Source organism: Balaenoptera musculus, chromosome 4 (genome assembly GCF_009873245.2).
Source record: "Balaenoptera musculus isolate JJ_BM4_2016_0621 chromosome 4, mBalMus1.pri.v3, whole genome shotgun sequence".
NCBI lineage: Eukaryota > Metazoa > Chordata > Mammalia > Artiodactyla > Balaenopteridae > Balaenoptera > Balaenoptera musculus.
The window spans coordinates 116,717,666-116,733,922 of record NC_045788.1 but is presented as its reverse complement, the minus strand read 5'-3'; the positions used below and the strand labels follow the sequence as shown (position 1 = coordinate 116,733,922).

Below are 16,257 nucleotides of genomic sequence, written 5' to 3'. Positions count from 1 at the left end.
CCTGTTTTTTTCAATTGTAAAATAGGATCATTAGGCATATCTTCCTCCCAGGGTTGTTGTAAAGATTAAATCTGTTAATACACATAAAAGGCTTAAAATAGTTTCAAGTACTTAGTAATGACTCAATAAAAAAAAAAAAAATGGTGTGTAGGGGAGGGTGTTTGTTCAATCGTGCTTCATGTTGGACACATAGTAAGTACTCAACAAACCATTTTTGACCAGATGAGTAAAATATATCTGGAGACAATCATATGGGACTATCTTTGTCTCTGACTTTTATGGTCAGTTTCTATGCTTGGCAACAGTACTTTCAAAGAACTCTTTTCATAGTTGCTTTTAGTTGGAATAATTAGCCACATAACACTGCAATTGAAGAGACATATACTTTCAAGTCATTTCCAGTCACACCACCAGATAGAGAAATCATGACTGATTAACCAAGAGCTACGCTTTGTTTGGTCCAGTAACAACCCTGCCCCAGGCACATCGGCACAGTCTTCCAGGACTCTGAATGATCAGCAAGGCACCAAATGGCTGGTAATTTCTAATTTATAAACACTGCTTGACGTAAGCAGTGGGCATTCTGCCACACTGCAACCGCCTGAAATGGCCCAACCACTTTTCAGTGCACTGAAAGCAATTTCAAGGGACTTAATGACTCTTTCCCCACCTCTCTGCTGGGGTCCGCAGACACCATTGGTTGGAGATGCCTTCGAGTGGCCTCAGGATAAGGAGTTCAGGTTACCACTTCACGGGGTTTCCAGCTGAACAATGAGTATATTGTGAAGGTCCCAGCTCTCAAAGTAATCAAAGTATAAAGAGAGAAATAATACAATTAAACCTTTAAGATGTGTACATTTTTCTGTGGTTTTTCAAAACTGATCTCCACTTGGCAAGAATTGTTTTTGGCAAAGAAGTCAGAAATTAGCATTCTTTGGTACACATTGAGATCTTGACTAAAATGAGTCTCTGGGTACAAAGATGAAAACAAAGAGAAGCAACTAGTACTATTAGGGGAGGGGGGTGGAATCCTGTTAATAAACAAAGTGTTCCAGTAAGACAGATAACAAACTAGCTTAAGTTAAACACAATTTTTATTGTTCAAAACAAGGAAAACTTTCCTCTTGCTGATAGCATGGGAAGACTATACATGAGTAATGGAAAGAACTGAGATCATTCTTGGTGGTAAAAGAATGTTCTCTGGTTGCTGTGACCCCCCTAGAAGTCTCACCCCTGGAATCACCTCTGCAGTTCCATTCTGTTCTCAGGGGCTTATGCAGGACCTGTATTCTCCCTCACTTTCAGTTTACTTGGCAGATACAGTCAGTCCTTGACCCCTGCTAACTGAGCCTGGTGCGATGCTCCTCTACCCGTCAGATGCCTTCTCTCTGGCTACTCCAAAGTCATTTCTCATCTCCTGTCGTCATCCATTTTTGCAGCAGCTACACAAAAGTCCCACTTCAGGGCAGCCATCCTCCCTCTGTGACCTGAGCCCTGGTTGCTACACTCAGATGAGCCATCCTTGGACCTTGCCAGGGTCTCATGCTGTGGTCATATGATACTGGTTGTGATTTCTCCACACCTGGTTTTCAGTGCATGGGCAGAAATCATTACCCTTTCTATAGGAGAACTTTACCTCCTCTTCTCTCTTCTCCATTACCTTAGACCAAGCCAAATTAGAAACACCATCCAGGTGCTATGGCCTCTTCCTGCTTCTCTGGTGAATGAATTATTGGATATTCGGGGCACCTGCAACCTTGTCTGGGTCTGGAAGGGCACTGAATGAAAGGCAGACACCCAGACAACCCTTAGCAACTCTGAATGCCATTAGACTGGTGTCCGTCCTCCAGCAAGGTGCCTTCGATCAAGGACTCATCATCATTTGTCTAGACAAGATCCTGATCTGTTTAATGAATCTAGTCTTACAAGAACCTCAGGCCAAGCAAGAGCACCACCTCAGGACCAACCTTAAAAAATGTGTGCTCAAGAACCCAAATGGAGTTTCTGGGCCATGTTTTGTCTGGGCAGTATGATGATATGATACAGGACTATGTACTGGTGGAATGTCCCTGAAGATGATTAGAGATAACGCAGTAATTTATGGGGTCCACTGCTGATTACCATTGACTTATTCTCCACTTTTTTACATTTATGGTAGAAACAACTTCTCTGGGAAAGGAAAGAATTTGCCTGGTTCTTCACATCTGTAATTTTCTGACATTTAAAATCTGGATTAACATTTACTGTGTTCCTGGTCTACTCTACCCTATGTAAATAGACACCAAGACCTCTGACTTTGAAGGAAGTAGGAAATTCCTTCCCAGCATTGATGTCTTAAGGAAATGACACTGACCAAAGTCAATCACCTAACTCTGGAGCAAACCTTTCAATGATAAGACCTCCTTTGGTCACCTAGACTGCCACCTCTTGGAAGAGTTCGAAACAGACTTAGAAACTCAGGTTTCAAGGGATCAGGTCAATGGTTTGGTGTATTTCACCACCCCATCAGATAAATTAGAAGCACCCAACAAAGAAAATATCATGTCTATCAAGGTGGACTATGCAGGACATTGGGTTTACTCCAATTCCAGAAATGTTCTGTCCCTACAACTTCTAGCTATGCTGAATGAAATGACACAGTAAAAACAACTGATCGTTAGGCTTTTTCAATGAAACTGATCTACTCACTCAACATGGTTCAGAGATCATAGAATGCAACTATGACCATCAGACTCCTCTCAGATATTTGGCTATCACCCTTAGGCTTTCCTACTTGACCTGCTACGCTCAGCTCTTTAATCTTCCAGTACTTTTCATCTCCCAAATCCTGGCTTTAAGGTCTCTTGCTATTTTAGCACTCCATTGGAACTTCTTTAATGTTTTTTTTTAACCTCAAGCTCTTGCTAAACTCTTGGGATTTCAGCAGGGATATTTCTCTGCAAGTTTTGGCTTCACAGGGCACCAACTTTCACTCCCACACAGCCATCATGGCCAGGTCAGCTCCCTTAAGCTCCTGTTTTCTTGTTAGAAGAGGATGATTATACATTGACTGCCTAAAGAGACATTGTAATATAAAATATCTTAATTTTTAAACTTTTTGCTCTACCTATATCCCCCCGCCCCCAACTCCCTACTCAAGCGCACAATGCTGTAAGCTAACCTCACTTCATTTTTTGGAGACTTCATTCAGATGTCCTATTACAGTCTTTTGTCTGTACATCCACAGCCATGTCCTCATGCTATTGACCCTGAATTAAGCAAGCCATTGATACACACAAACATGCCCACAAAAAATATCACTCTGCCTTTTATCCCTAATTCCTGCTTGCAACCGTATTGTCTTTGCTGTATCTTGGTGATAGGATTCTGGGCCACCATGTTTCCTTGGGTTCAGTTAATTAAGTCACTACTTCCAATCTCTGCCATTTTCTCTCTACTGACCACCCAGCCATCTTTACACAGCACTGAATTCTGAAACAATCCTAGGAGCTAACACTGAAGAAGAAGTGTTTGCTCTGAAGGACAGAACCAGGACAGGTAAGGCAAAGTTACAGTGAGAGAAATGGTATGTTAATAAAAGGAAAATCTAGCTATGTGGGGTAGCTTGCAATGAGCTGGCTGCCACAGAAGTGATGAACTGAACATCAGTAAGTATATTTAAGTCAAGGAGGAATGACTAACACAATAAGACATTCTTTGGAAAGAGATATATGAGAGAGCACCAAAGAGTCTTTCTACCTTTAATATTATATAAGAACAAGACATTAAATACAGTTAAATATTTAAGTGTCACTGGACATTAAACTCAGTTTTGTATGAAGCAGCAAAAGCTGAGAGTAAACATACCCAAGTGAGGTGAGGGGGACAGACCCCCCTGAAAAGGACATGCTAAGTGTGTGAAACTGATTCTGCCAGCATAGGGAATTGCCATAGCAGCCAGGAAAAGAGAATTGTTGAAGAGGAAGGGGTAATCAGAGTGTTCTGCTTCACCTTCTCAAGCCAAGTCTAAGCTTTGAGTGAATAGCTTGATCTGTATTCCTGGAACTGGAGGGAGGCATTGGAATAAGGAATGAGGCCAGATACAAACTTAAAAAATTTAAAGGCAACAGGAGTAACTAAAGCTGCCCACTGGGTGGCAGGGCAAGGGGGGTCCTGGGAAGGAGCTGGGACTTTCCCCAACAGGCTCAGTTTCCCCATGGGGCACATGGAGCTGGCCTTGAGCCATTCTGAAGGAATCTTAACCAAGAGGGCTGCTTAAAGAGCAACAAGACCCTAAAAAAGAGAATCTATGTGTGATGAAGTGCTATGGTTCCAGGGACTGAGAGAGGGAATGGGAAGCTGACGGTTGAACGAAGCATCCAAGTATCCATTAATAGCCAAGGAATACACTCCGCCATAAGTGGAGGCCCTTTGTGAGTTTTGAGGACATATGGAATAGATTGATTGCACCGATAGAGAGTTTAGGGAAATATCACTGGAGCATTATATTATATTATATTATAATTGGAGCATTATAGCATTGGAGCAATATATCCTTATATTATTAGGACCACACTTTGAAGGGCCCTAACTGCCCACCTAAATCCTACAGTACAAACCAGTAAGTGGAATTCAGCATTGTTATTGGACTGAGAAGGGTCATGATGTTAAATAATTGGGAAATATATTCTTCCATGGGCCCACTCATTTCCCTATTATGGACCAGATTTTCCCAAAATCAAACTGAACCAATTTCTCTTGAGGTCTACTCTTTCATATTCTTTCCTTTATCCTTATACTCAGCTTTCTCCCTTCTAAATTTTTTGTTTGTTTGTTCATATACAATGAAGTCATATTTAATCTTGTCTTCACTGTTCCATGCTAGTATTACTTCGCCTGCTAAAATCACAACAATTTTCTACTATTATTATCAATTTTATCAGACAGTCCTTACTCCATCTCTCATCCACAGAACCCAAACTTTCTATCTGATGTTTTCCTCACTTTCTTAGAACTGCATCTCCTTATATCATCAAATCACTTTCCTTGAGACTTTGCAAACTCAACTCAAAACTCAATTCTTCTGTGATGTGTATAAGATTTCCGTAGAATCATAGACATTCTCCTAAAGGAAAAATTCTAAATTAAAATGATTGAAAATTATATTCATCCCCCCAAATTTCACTGTGACCCACCTCACTCCCACCTTCTATTTTATTCTTACGTAGCCTGGGGTCTTCTTTGAACCAGGGCTGTGTTTTTAAGGAGATGTAGAGTATACCCAAGTAAATGTCTCACTATTTAAAATTGCTAATGATAACAGTAATTACTTAGATTAAATGCTTTTGGCAACTTTCTAGCTCTGAAAGTGTTTCCTAACAATAACTATTGATGATACTAATCGATAAGCATGAAAAGAATGAGCGACTTCTCTATCTGTAAAACTATTTTTCAGTACCCATTACTATGGTCTCTTGAGACTACTTTGCATACTTTCATTTGTTTACTTGATGCTAAATCCTGGAACTGCTTTTGTGGGACACATATAAGGAAAGTGCCTCTGGTCTCTGAAGTCTTTCCTGCTTCATCAAAATTCATTAGAGAAGAAAAGTGACTATTTTGGCAAATATCCATAGTATTTCGCTGCAGTGTTTGCATTTTATTAAACTAACTCATTTAAAATAAAAACTCATATTTTATACAGTACTATTTGTTTCCTTTATTTTACATAGTGGCACTACTTAAGTATAGTTTTAAAATAAGCCTATAGAGAAGGGCTTTATTTTTGCTTTTTCGTTGTAACTGTTGAGGATATATGTATGTGTGTATGTGTGTGTATTTTAAGAATTCCTTTAGGTTTATTCAACTTCTTTCATTTTCTTGTGTTTGTGTAACTTAAAAATCAATAATCATTTTCTTGCTTCATGTTAAATAGTTCAGATAAAATGCAAAAGCAAGAAATTGCGCCTGATACTTGAAAGTTGCTATTCCTGACAGCGCTTCATCTTTCTTCATGCCCATATTGGCTTTTCTCCCGGCCCATCCATTGCTTAATGTAAGTGTTATAAATTGCTCTAAAGTGCCATAAAGCATAATAAACATAAATCAATATTTCTTGGTTAAAAACTTAGAAATGCTGATCCAGCCCAGATTAGTTACAGATGTCTTGAACCCATCCTGTCTGTCCCTTGGTTATTTTATTTTACCAGAAGCCACTTCTGGGCTCAAGAATGCCTCTCTTTTTGTTTTCCTCTCTGACCTTAGTCACACAGACACTTTCAGTGACACATCACGGCAGATTGTGGGGAAGTTATCATTCAGCAGCCTTAGAAAAGCCCCATTCTTTTTCCTTCTGGCCTCTGATCCTGGCAACTTTGGAAGAGTGACGTGACAGTCTCAGACAAATTTAGACCACAGGCCAGCAATATGTCAAGCTCGTCTGAGGCAAATTCCAGTTTGTCATGGGAAAAAAAAAATGTTCATTTTCTTCTGAGAGTCTATGAATTAAGCCAAAGCCCTCTTCTTTCCTTCTGGCTTGCAAATGTAGCATCTGATCTAAATGGAACACCTGCAGGCTGCTTCATGACCCGATTGAATTTCTGCTATCCTTGGAATTTTTTAATGTGATTATATGCTGTACCCTTGGATATAAAAGCACATCCCGCTCCTGGAAATGACAGCTTGCCCCTACAGCCAACTGATGCTATTTATGTGGCATTGTTGTTATTTATTCTTATCTCAAAGGGAATGATTGAATGGCTTTGTGGTTTCTCCCAAGAAACTGTGGAGTTATATAGTACAAAATCTGCAAGCTCAGGTGATCATCTTTCTTGAGGAGATTTTCACAGGCAGCTCTTTGGAAATTGCATGAAAATGTTGGTAGGACATTAGACAAAGTGGTTTTATTAGGCTTATTGACTCAAAGCTCACTTTTCATGTGAATTGTGACCCAGTGTGCTTAGAGGACAGACTGTCTTCTGCTCCAGACCTCATCCCCCTCCAGCCAAAAGCAATGCTCTTTCCACCCACTCCCAGGATAGCTGAAAGCAGGTATGTGTATCATGGGAATGAGAGTAGGGAGAATTAGATGGACCTTCCACTGGCCCCAGTCTGAAAAACTGCCATTAGCCTTTCATTCCTTTGGATTCTGAAAACTGTTTGATCAATAGAAAAAGAAATATAAATGACCTCTAAATATATAAAAAGATGCCAAACTGGTCTCATAATAAGGGCAATATAAATTAAAAATGTACTCAGATACCATTTTTTACTAATGAGATTAGCAATACCAAAATTTAACACATTTTTTTGGTGACCCTTTGAACAAACAGGAATCCTCATAGCATTGTTGGTGGGTGCTGTCTTGATGGAGGAGAATTAGGAATAGCTATCAAACTTATAAGTGCAATTACCCTTTGGTTTTAGCAATCCCAATCTTGAGAACTGATCCTTCAGTAAAAATTGCACATATGAATGAAAAATATATACAGTTATACATTGAAAAACTCTAAATATCACAACTTCAAAACAACTCAAGTTCCATCAATAAGGGACTGGTTAAATTAACTATGAGATATTCACACAATGGAATATTATACAGCAGTATAAGAGAATGGGGAAGCTCATTATACACTGATATGGAAATATCTCTAGGTTGTATCTTTTTTTTTCTTTTTTTTTAACATCTTTATTAGAGTATAACTGCTTTACAAAGGTGTGTCAATTTCTGCTTTATAACAAAAAAAAATGGAAAGCTTCATGAATTTGTGTGTCATCCTTGTGCAGGGGCCACATTAATCTTCTCTGTATTGTTCCAATTTTAGTATATGTGCTGCCGAAGCGAACACTAAGTTGTATCTTTAAATGGATAAATGAAGACACAGAGCAGTTCATATATAGCAATATATGTTTATATGGAAAGAGGGAATAAGAATTCATCTTTATTCTTGCTTAGTATTTGCATAAAGATATACTGAAAGGATACTTAAGAAATTAATAACAGTGGTTACCTGTGGAAAGGAACAAGATGGATGGGATCAGGGAAAGGAATAAGAATTATCAGTGTTTACTGCTTTTATTTTTGAACCATGTGTAACCTACTAAATTTTTTTTAGAGACAGTATATTTAGTATTTAAGTATTTATTTTGTAAAGCATTTTTTACTGTGGTAAAATATATACAGCTTAAAATCTGCCACTTTCACTATTTTTAAGCATACAATTCAGTGGCATTAATTACATTCACAATATTGTGCAACCCTCAGTATTGTCAACTTCCAGAACATTTTCATCACCCCAAACAGAAACTCTAACAATTAAGCAGCAACTTTCCATTCTCCCCTCCCCCAGCCTCTAGTTACCTCAAGTCTTCTTTCTGTCTCTATGACTTTGCCTATTCTAGAAATTTCATATCAGTGGAATCATATAATATTTGTCTTTTTGTGTCCAGTTTATTTCACTTAGCATGATGTCTTCAAGGTTTATGCATGTTGTACCATGTATCAGAACTTCATTTCTTTTTTATGACTGAATAATATTCCACTATATGCATAAAACACATTTTCTTATCCATTCATCTGTTGATGGACACTAAGGTTGTTTCTTCCTTTTGTCTATTATGATTAATGCTGTAATGAACATTAGGGTAAAAATATCTGTTTGAGTCCTTGTTTTCAACACTTTTGGCTATATACCTGGGAGTGGAATTGTTAAGTCATTTGGTAATTCTGAGTTTAACTTTTCAAGAAACCGCCAAACTGTTTTCCACCGTGGCTGCACCTTTTACATTCCACCAGCATCATACAAGGATTCCAATTTCTCTATACTGTCACTAACACTTGTTATTTTCCATTATTTTGATTGTAGCCATGGTAGTGAGTGCGAAATTGTATCTCATTGTGGTTCGACCTGCTCAAAAATTTTAAATTAATGAGAAGACTGTCATAAATATCTTTTATTAAACTATAATACCTGTGAAAAAATACTACAATTCTGTTATTAAATCAAAAAGTCAGTTGACAGCTTGCAGACATCAGGTTGTTAAGGGCCTGCTACTGGGCAGATCCTATCTTCTGGGTGTACATAAAAGCCACCTACAACCATGGTTATTAACATCACATGTCTACCAGAAGCTAACTGCTTTATGTCATTGTTCTTTCCCCACATTCCTGTGAGATAGATATTTTAATCCACTTTTTATAGATGAGGAAGCTGAGGGTCTTCTAGGATAAAGAACATAGCCAAAGTCAGACCCCTAGTAAATTGAAATGCCAAGATTCAAACCAATGTCTGTTTGACCTCCAGTCCTGAGTGCTTTCCGCCATAACGAGGCTTCAGAGGGAGGGAGACCACCAGGAAGGGACAGAAGACAATCAGGTGACATTTTACTTACTTCCAATCTTGCACGAGCTGGCTGTCATTTAGATGGTTTTCTTGTCCAGGATTTATTCCATTAAGCCCAAGTCTTTTCTTTCCTTTCTGATTATGGTACTGTGGTGTGTGCCCTAACTTGCGCCATTTTCTCTGAAATCTTGGATCCACAAACACTTTGCCAAAGACCACAGGGCTTCCTGTTAGCCTGGCACCTGAGGGCCTCTCCTTTCTCTGGGACAAGTGACTGCCCCAGACTTCAGACCACAATTTCAAATACACTTCCAGCTAAGTGGTAGTTCCTCTACAGAAAGGAATGAGGTACAAGGCAGAAGAGATAGGCTGAATTCCAAGCTAGTCTGAACTGGGTCCTAGCAGAAAGAGAGTGCACCCAATGACCAACTCATTCCATCCATGTACTGACAGGTGGAATGAATTGCCAGCCTCTTCCATGGATATCACGTTCTGCTTCGGGCACAGTGTCTTCATCTGTGAACAGCAGCTGCCAAATGCTGCTTGGAGATGGCCTGCCTGACCGCCCTCCCCTCACCCCCCGCAAAGAGAGTCTGCTATAGAGCAAACCAATCGCCTCTTTACCAGGTGCACATATGGGTGGGGCCATTAACAAGACCTGGGCAACCATCATCACACAGAGAAATATCAAACCCTGGGAAATTTATGATCTTGCCAATGAAGCTAAGCTCTTTTTCTGTAGAAACTCAAGGCAACTTTCACCACTTCATCTCAACACGAAGAAGCTTTTAATGAACTATATTACAATAAAAGCATTTCACTTGGAGAAGACTGTGTCACAACGAGTTATTACTTCGACAGATTTGTGTCCCTTGAATGGTGATATAAAAATAATCTTCAAAAAAAATTTAGCCCAATTTATAAGAAAATCTTTTGTATATATATGGAGGCTACTCATTCAGAAAAAAACCCAATTCTGACTCTGTTGGGTAGGCTGTTAGATTTGGGCTCAAAAGGAAGGTCAAAGAAAGTGAGATCTGAAGCCTCTTGGAAAGATCTGGAATATATATGCCACCCTGCTTCTTCCCTCATGCTACTTGTATCATTGTGACCATCCACTAAACCCAGAACACTACAAGACTCTGTTCTTACCTTTTTTCCCCCCAGTTTAATTATTTTTAAATAGTTTTGAATAATAAAATTAAAACGTGAATTTATTTTTATTGTAAACTTTAAGTAAAAGCGAAATCCCCTTAACTCTCCCCAGTCTCATTCCACACGGGCATTTTCTATAATCAGCTTAGTGTGTACCATTCTGGGTCTTTTACAAACATTTACACTGACATAAGTACATTGTGACCCAGCTCTTTGATGAATAAACAGCTATTCAACAAATATTTTTTGAGCACTCACTATTCAGAAGGCTTTGTTTCAGGTACAGGGGATATGAAAAGATTAGGTTATAATATATTGAGCACTTAATTTATGCCAAGACTTGTGCTTAGGAATTTACCTTTAATTTTGGATTTAATCAGCACAACAACCCTGAAGAGGTGTACTACTCTTTGTTCTACAGGTGAGAAAACTGAAGTTCAGAGAAGCTAGGTGATTTACCCAAGGTCACAGATGATAGATGATAGAGCTCAGATTCAAACAGAGGGGTGGCTGTGGAGAGCCCATAGTTTAATGACACAGCATGACAATGTACTGAAATAATAGTCGGCATTGCCCCAGGGTTCAAGACACTCCTCCTAGGGCTTTACATATTTTGACTCATTTAATGTTGACAACAACACGAATATGTAGTGTTATCAGCCCCCATTTTACAGATGTGGATACTGAGGCTCAGTGAGGTTAATTAATTTACCCTAGATTATGCTAGTAATAAGTGCCAGACCTGGGATTGGAATCCAGACAGTCTGGTTGCATTGCTTCATCTCTTAACTTCTACGTTACACTGTCCAACCCAATATTATGTGCACTGATGCATACTCATGCTTAACAACTATGCAGCTCTTAATCATGTTTGCTTAGAGGTTTTAACAACAATGAAAAATGTTTCCTTATAATGTAAATAAAATAATGGAATTCAGAATCATATATATGGTATGATCCTAATTACACCCAATAGATGGCCAAAAAATTTTTAGTAAGAAATTCATTTTTTTGAAGTCTACTTTCTTTAAGGTTGTATAAAAAATATGAGTAGAACCAGAAGTAAATTAAACATTTTCACCCTGATTTACACCACAGTCTAGTTCTTCAAGTTGACTTTACTCTTCAAACAACAGAAAGTGGGTGGCACTTTAGGAATTGGGAAAGAGGCCGGCTCCTCAGGGCACACGTTTGTTTCTCCTGTTGATGGGTGTTTTTTCCCTTGCCATTTAGAAAAGGTCACCAAGTCTCTGTGTTCTCTTAATTCAGCTGAGATTTGGTGGGAGGGTGGGCAAAAGCAAAAGTGGCCAGACAGACAGCAGATCTGACACCCACCTGCACCCAGCCTCCTGGAGGATATTATGCCAGGTTGTGAGACGTGGTGACCAGGAGGTTAGTGTTTTTGGAGGAGGGGAGGTGGAAACAGGAGAACTGGCCAGAGGTATAGGGAACTTCTCCCATCCCTGGGAAGTAGCTGGGATTTTTTCCCCAGGTTCCTCAGTGAATGGAGACTAGCCCCCACATCTAGGGACTGGTGACACCTAGCCCACTAGTAATATGACTTGGAGGGATAGTGCAAGTATATGGTGAAGGATTGGGGGAAACAGGGGAGGCAGGGGCTAAGTAGTAAAAACCGTGCACTGGGAGGCCATAGCAAGGATCCCTATGCCTGGCTTTAAAAAGTTAGATACCTGTAGTGACCAGTATAGAATGAAGAAAAAAAATCCCTTTCCAGAATGTTCTTGAGACTGCAAAAGAGCACATAACATTTTGGGGAAGACATCCCTTCACCCAACTTCCATGCAATATAAGGGTTAATAATGATTGAACCTTTCCTCCAACTCTGCTGGTGAGACCTTAGATTAAATTTGATTTGAAGATTAAAAGGAACACGACATTCTAGGTAGAGAAAAGACACAGGAAAACCTCAACGGTTGTTCTCTTTAGGTAGTGGAATTGTGGGTTATATTTTTTCTTTATCATTTTCTGTATTTTCAAGTTTTCTATGATTGTCACTTGTTCCTTACAAAATCATAAAACCAATTACTTTTTAAAAACTCTTATTAGTTATGTCACTTCACCATCCATCTGGCTTAGTCATGCTTTATTTTCATCTAGACATTTTTACACTGCAAATGTTTGTTACAAGTAGGACAGCTATGATTTTTTCTCTAGAATCCAGTCCAAGAATTTGCATTTAGATATATGTAAATGAAAGCAATTTAGGCCAACATTATTCTATATGCTACTTGAAAAGAATTTTTAAAGTGTTAAGGAAAACTAGAGGAATTTAATCAGTTTGTTCCATGCCAAACTCTAAGTCCAGAATCAGGCCATAAATGATGACAAGGGCCAGGCCAGCAACACCTCGACTAATGCTCCCAAGTGGTCATTTTGGCAACTAATTCCAACTTTGAAGAAAGGGAAACTGGGCCAAGTATACAGGCCTAACAGAAAACCCCCATAGGCTGCTTGCATAATTGGAACAGCTACTTTGCAACTTCTCCTTGAGTCAATCGCTGGTTTACAGTTATAGTTATTCACTTCAATTAGATGTGAACTGATACCAAAAATAGATGGGCTGTGTCAAGTTACTTTATCTCAGACGCAAGCAACTCTATTATAATCCTATATAGAAACTCGTGCTTTTTAGAGACCACCTGCAGACAGATCTGTCTTTATCCAGACCTGCAAATGCAAACTGGATCCTAGGCTTCAGATCAGCACCAGGTCTTCATCAGGCTTCCCAGGGACTCCCTGTGTTGGTCTCATACATATGAGATTTTCTGAAGAATCCTAGTTGCTCGGTATCAATCCTTTCTTCTGTGTCCCACAGTCTCGCCTGTGATTTGCCTTCCCGTTTTTGCAAGAACTTTTATCTACAGAGCACTGTTTCCCTGAGCCACACCACTATGGATTGGAGTTTATTGTCCCAATGTAAGCCAGCTGAATAAATGCAAACTAGAACCTAATGTTCAGCCTTGCAGGATTTTCTTGAACCTGCTTGCCTGCCTCTAAGGGGTGCTTGGGCAACTTCTTGCCATTCATGGCTGTGGACCTGAGCCATCCTTGCTAAAACATCTGTCCCTTGGTATCATCTCCTCCCACCCCATTTATCCTGGTAATGGATGAGTCCATCCTTTACCATCGTCGGTCTTTACTCTCCAACAAATCAGCTTTGTGTCTTGTCATTCTTCACCTCTCATGTAATTAAGTTCAATAAACCATTTATTGAGTATGACCTCATGTTGGTACTATTTCAGGTTGATACTAAGATGAATAAAGTTAGATCTTTGTCCTTAAGAAATTTGTACTTTAGTGGACGTATTAGTTTCCTAGGGTTGCCTTAACAGAGTACCACAAACTGGGTAGTTTAGAGCAACAGAAATTTATTGTCTCACAGTTCTGGTGGCTAGTTCTGAAATCAAGGTGTTGGCAGAGGTGATTCCTTCTAAGGTCTGTAGGGACAATCTGTTCTTTGCCTCTCCCCTAGCTTCTGGTAACCTTGGGTGTTCCTTGGCTTGTAGATGGTGTTCTCTCTGTGTCTTCACATTATCTTCCCTCTGTACCTGTCCCTCTGTACCTTTTCTCTTTTAACAAGGAAGCCTATCATATCGGATTAAAGGCCTACCCTGCTCCAGTATGACCTCATCTTAACTTAGCTAATTGCATCAGTCACAACCTTATTTCCAAATAACATATTCTGAGAGAGTGGGGGTTAGGATTTCAACACATGAATTTTGTGGGGAGACAGTTCAGCCTGTAAGAGTGGGCAAAATGTATACAAATAGAATTAAATAGAATACAATATGAGAAGCTAAATACTAACGCTAAGCGCTAAGGATGAGTAAAGCACAGAGGAGAAGAAGTGTTGCATTATGATTGGGGTAAACTAGGCAGGGTTGACTCATGGCAGAATGAAGCTGTCATTTGAACAGCGAGTCAAGGATTCTCCTGGTGATGCTGCCACAGCGCAGAGAAGAGTGTCTCACTACACCTGAGCGTGTAAAAGCCTCCCTCATCTGTAGGCAGCAGGCCAGAGTGACCGGATCCTCTGAGCACACCTTTGACCCATCCCTGAGTCCACCACAGAGAAAATGGTCTCCTCACAGTATACACTGTACAGCTAATATCTGGGTGTCAAGAGTCTACGGCGCTTATCCGATTTATTAGATACAATTGCCGGAGGGCGGAAGTACCAAAAAGTGTGAGTAATTAAAACACTGAGCTGCAATATTATTAAAAGTATATTAAAATCAATGACACCCATTTGAAAAGATATATTTCACACCCTGTCCTCCACAGTGGGCGATGTGGCTGAACAGGAACAGTCAAGCAAGGAGTATTGTTAATGAAGGTCCTTGTGGAAAAGGTTGCCGGAGAAAAAATGAGTGAAATTCTTTATTGTGTCTTGACAGCCCACATGAATCTATGATAATGATAAATGTTCTCATTTCGAACTTTTTTCTTTTCCTGAGACATTTTACATGCTAGCTCCAATTTGCTTTGAATTTCTCCAAAGACATATGTTCTCCAAGAAAGTCTCTGCTTGCTTTTCATTAAGTAAGATCTTATCAAGGTGTTTGCATGTGACATCACGTTCGAACTATTAATCTTATGACAGGACGTTAAAGAGGGGGGAGGGGAATTTCTTAACAGGTTGAGGGCCATTACACTTGAGAAACAGCCCTCAGCACCCAACAACAAGCACCAGCCCAGGGACTGCAACTGAAATTATTAATAAGCACTTTCCCGAAGCTAAAACTCTAGGCAAGGAGGTTGCTCCTTAGAAGGGTGTGCAGTGGACAGTGGAAGCTAAAATGGCTTGTGTGCCACCGGGCTGGACCCTGCTGCTTCTGGATCATGGACCTGAAGGATTCTGGCAGGGCACCAAAGGATGGTTGTTAATTCTCAGTGGCATTAAGTCTTCTCTGGTATTAAGACACAGCAAGTGGGGCAACAACACAGATCTAGTGTGAAAGGAAAGATGATAATTCCCTGTTGCTGCTATAATGATTCTCTAAGGTACACAAACACATACACACTCGTGCACACAAACACACACAGATACACACACAGACAACACTTTAACAGACCGGCAGGAAATTGGCTTAAGGTGAGGCTTTAGCGGTAAGCAAGGTCTAGACCTGCTGGGCAATAAGACTCTGATAAGAACTTTGATATTTATCCTAAGAGCAATGGGAAGTCTTTGATGGATTTTAAGCCAGAAAATACACAGTCATATTTGCGGTTTTCAAAGGTTATTTTGGCTGCAGCGTGGATACAGATTTAAACAGGGCAACAGTGGAGGAGCACAGTGGACTCCCTTGGCTATGGCAAGCCTATGAAGATGACAAAAGTGTATAAACCCCAGCAAGCGATATTTAGATGTTAAATCAAAGGACTTGATGGTGGCTTGAATACTGCGGATGGGAAAGAAGATGATTAGAGACTTCCAGTTTTCTAGGCATACAACCAGATGGATGGTAATGAATTTACGGAGACAAAAAGAAATGGGGATAGTCTGGACACGTGGTCATGAGTTGGATTTTGAACATATTGCATTTACAAAGATTATAAAATATTTAAGTAGGAATGTTAAGTCGGGTATGCCTATACCTTAATGTAGCTTGGCATCTAATCTACTCAATACTGTCCAGCTATCTATCCTTTGTTTTGCTAAATCAGTCTTAAAGTTTGATTTTTTTAAAAATTTAATTGCAAACATTTTTATAATTGGAGAGAATGAAAAATCTTAGAATTGTGTTAAACTAGATGTACA

At 39.6% G+C, this 16,257-nt stretch overlaps 1 non-coding gene across 1 annotated transcript; it reads right to left on the bottom strand.

Moving 5' to 3' along the window:
* Nucleotides 1-7,719: 7,719 nt before the first annotated feature.
* Nucleotides 7,720-7,826, bottom strand: LOC118895090. Its single transcript, XR_005019863.1, has one exon. It is a non-coding gene; the product is annotated as a U6 spliceosomal RNA (small nuclear RNA).
* Nucleotides 7,827-16,257: the final 8,431 nt, after the last annotated feature.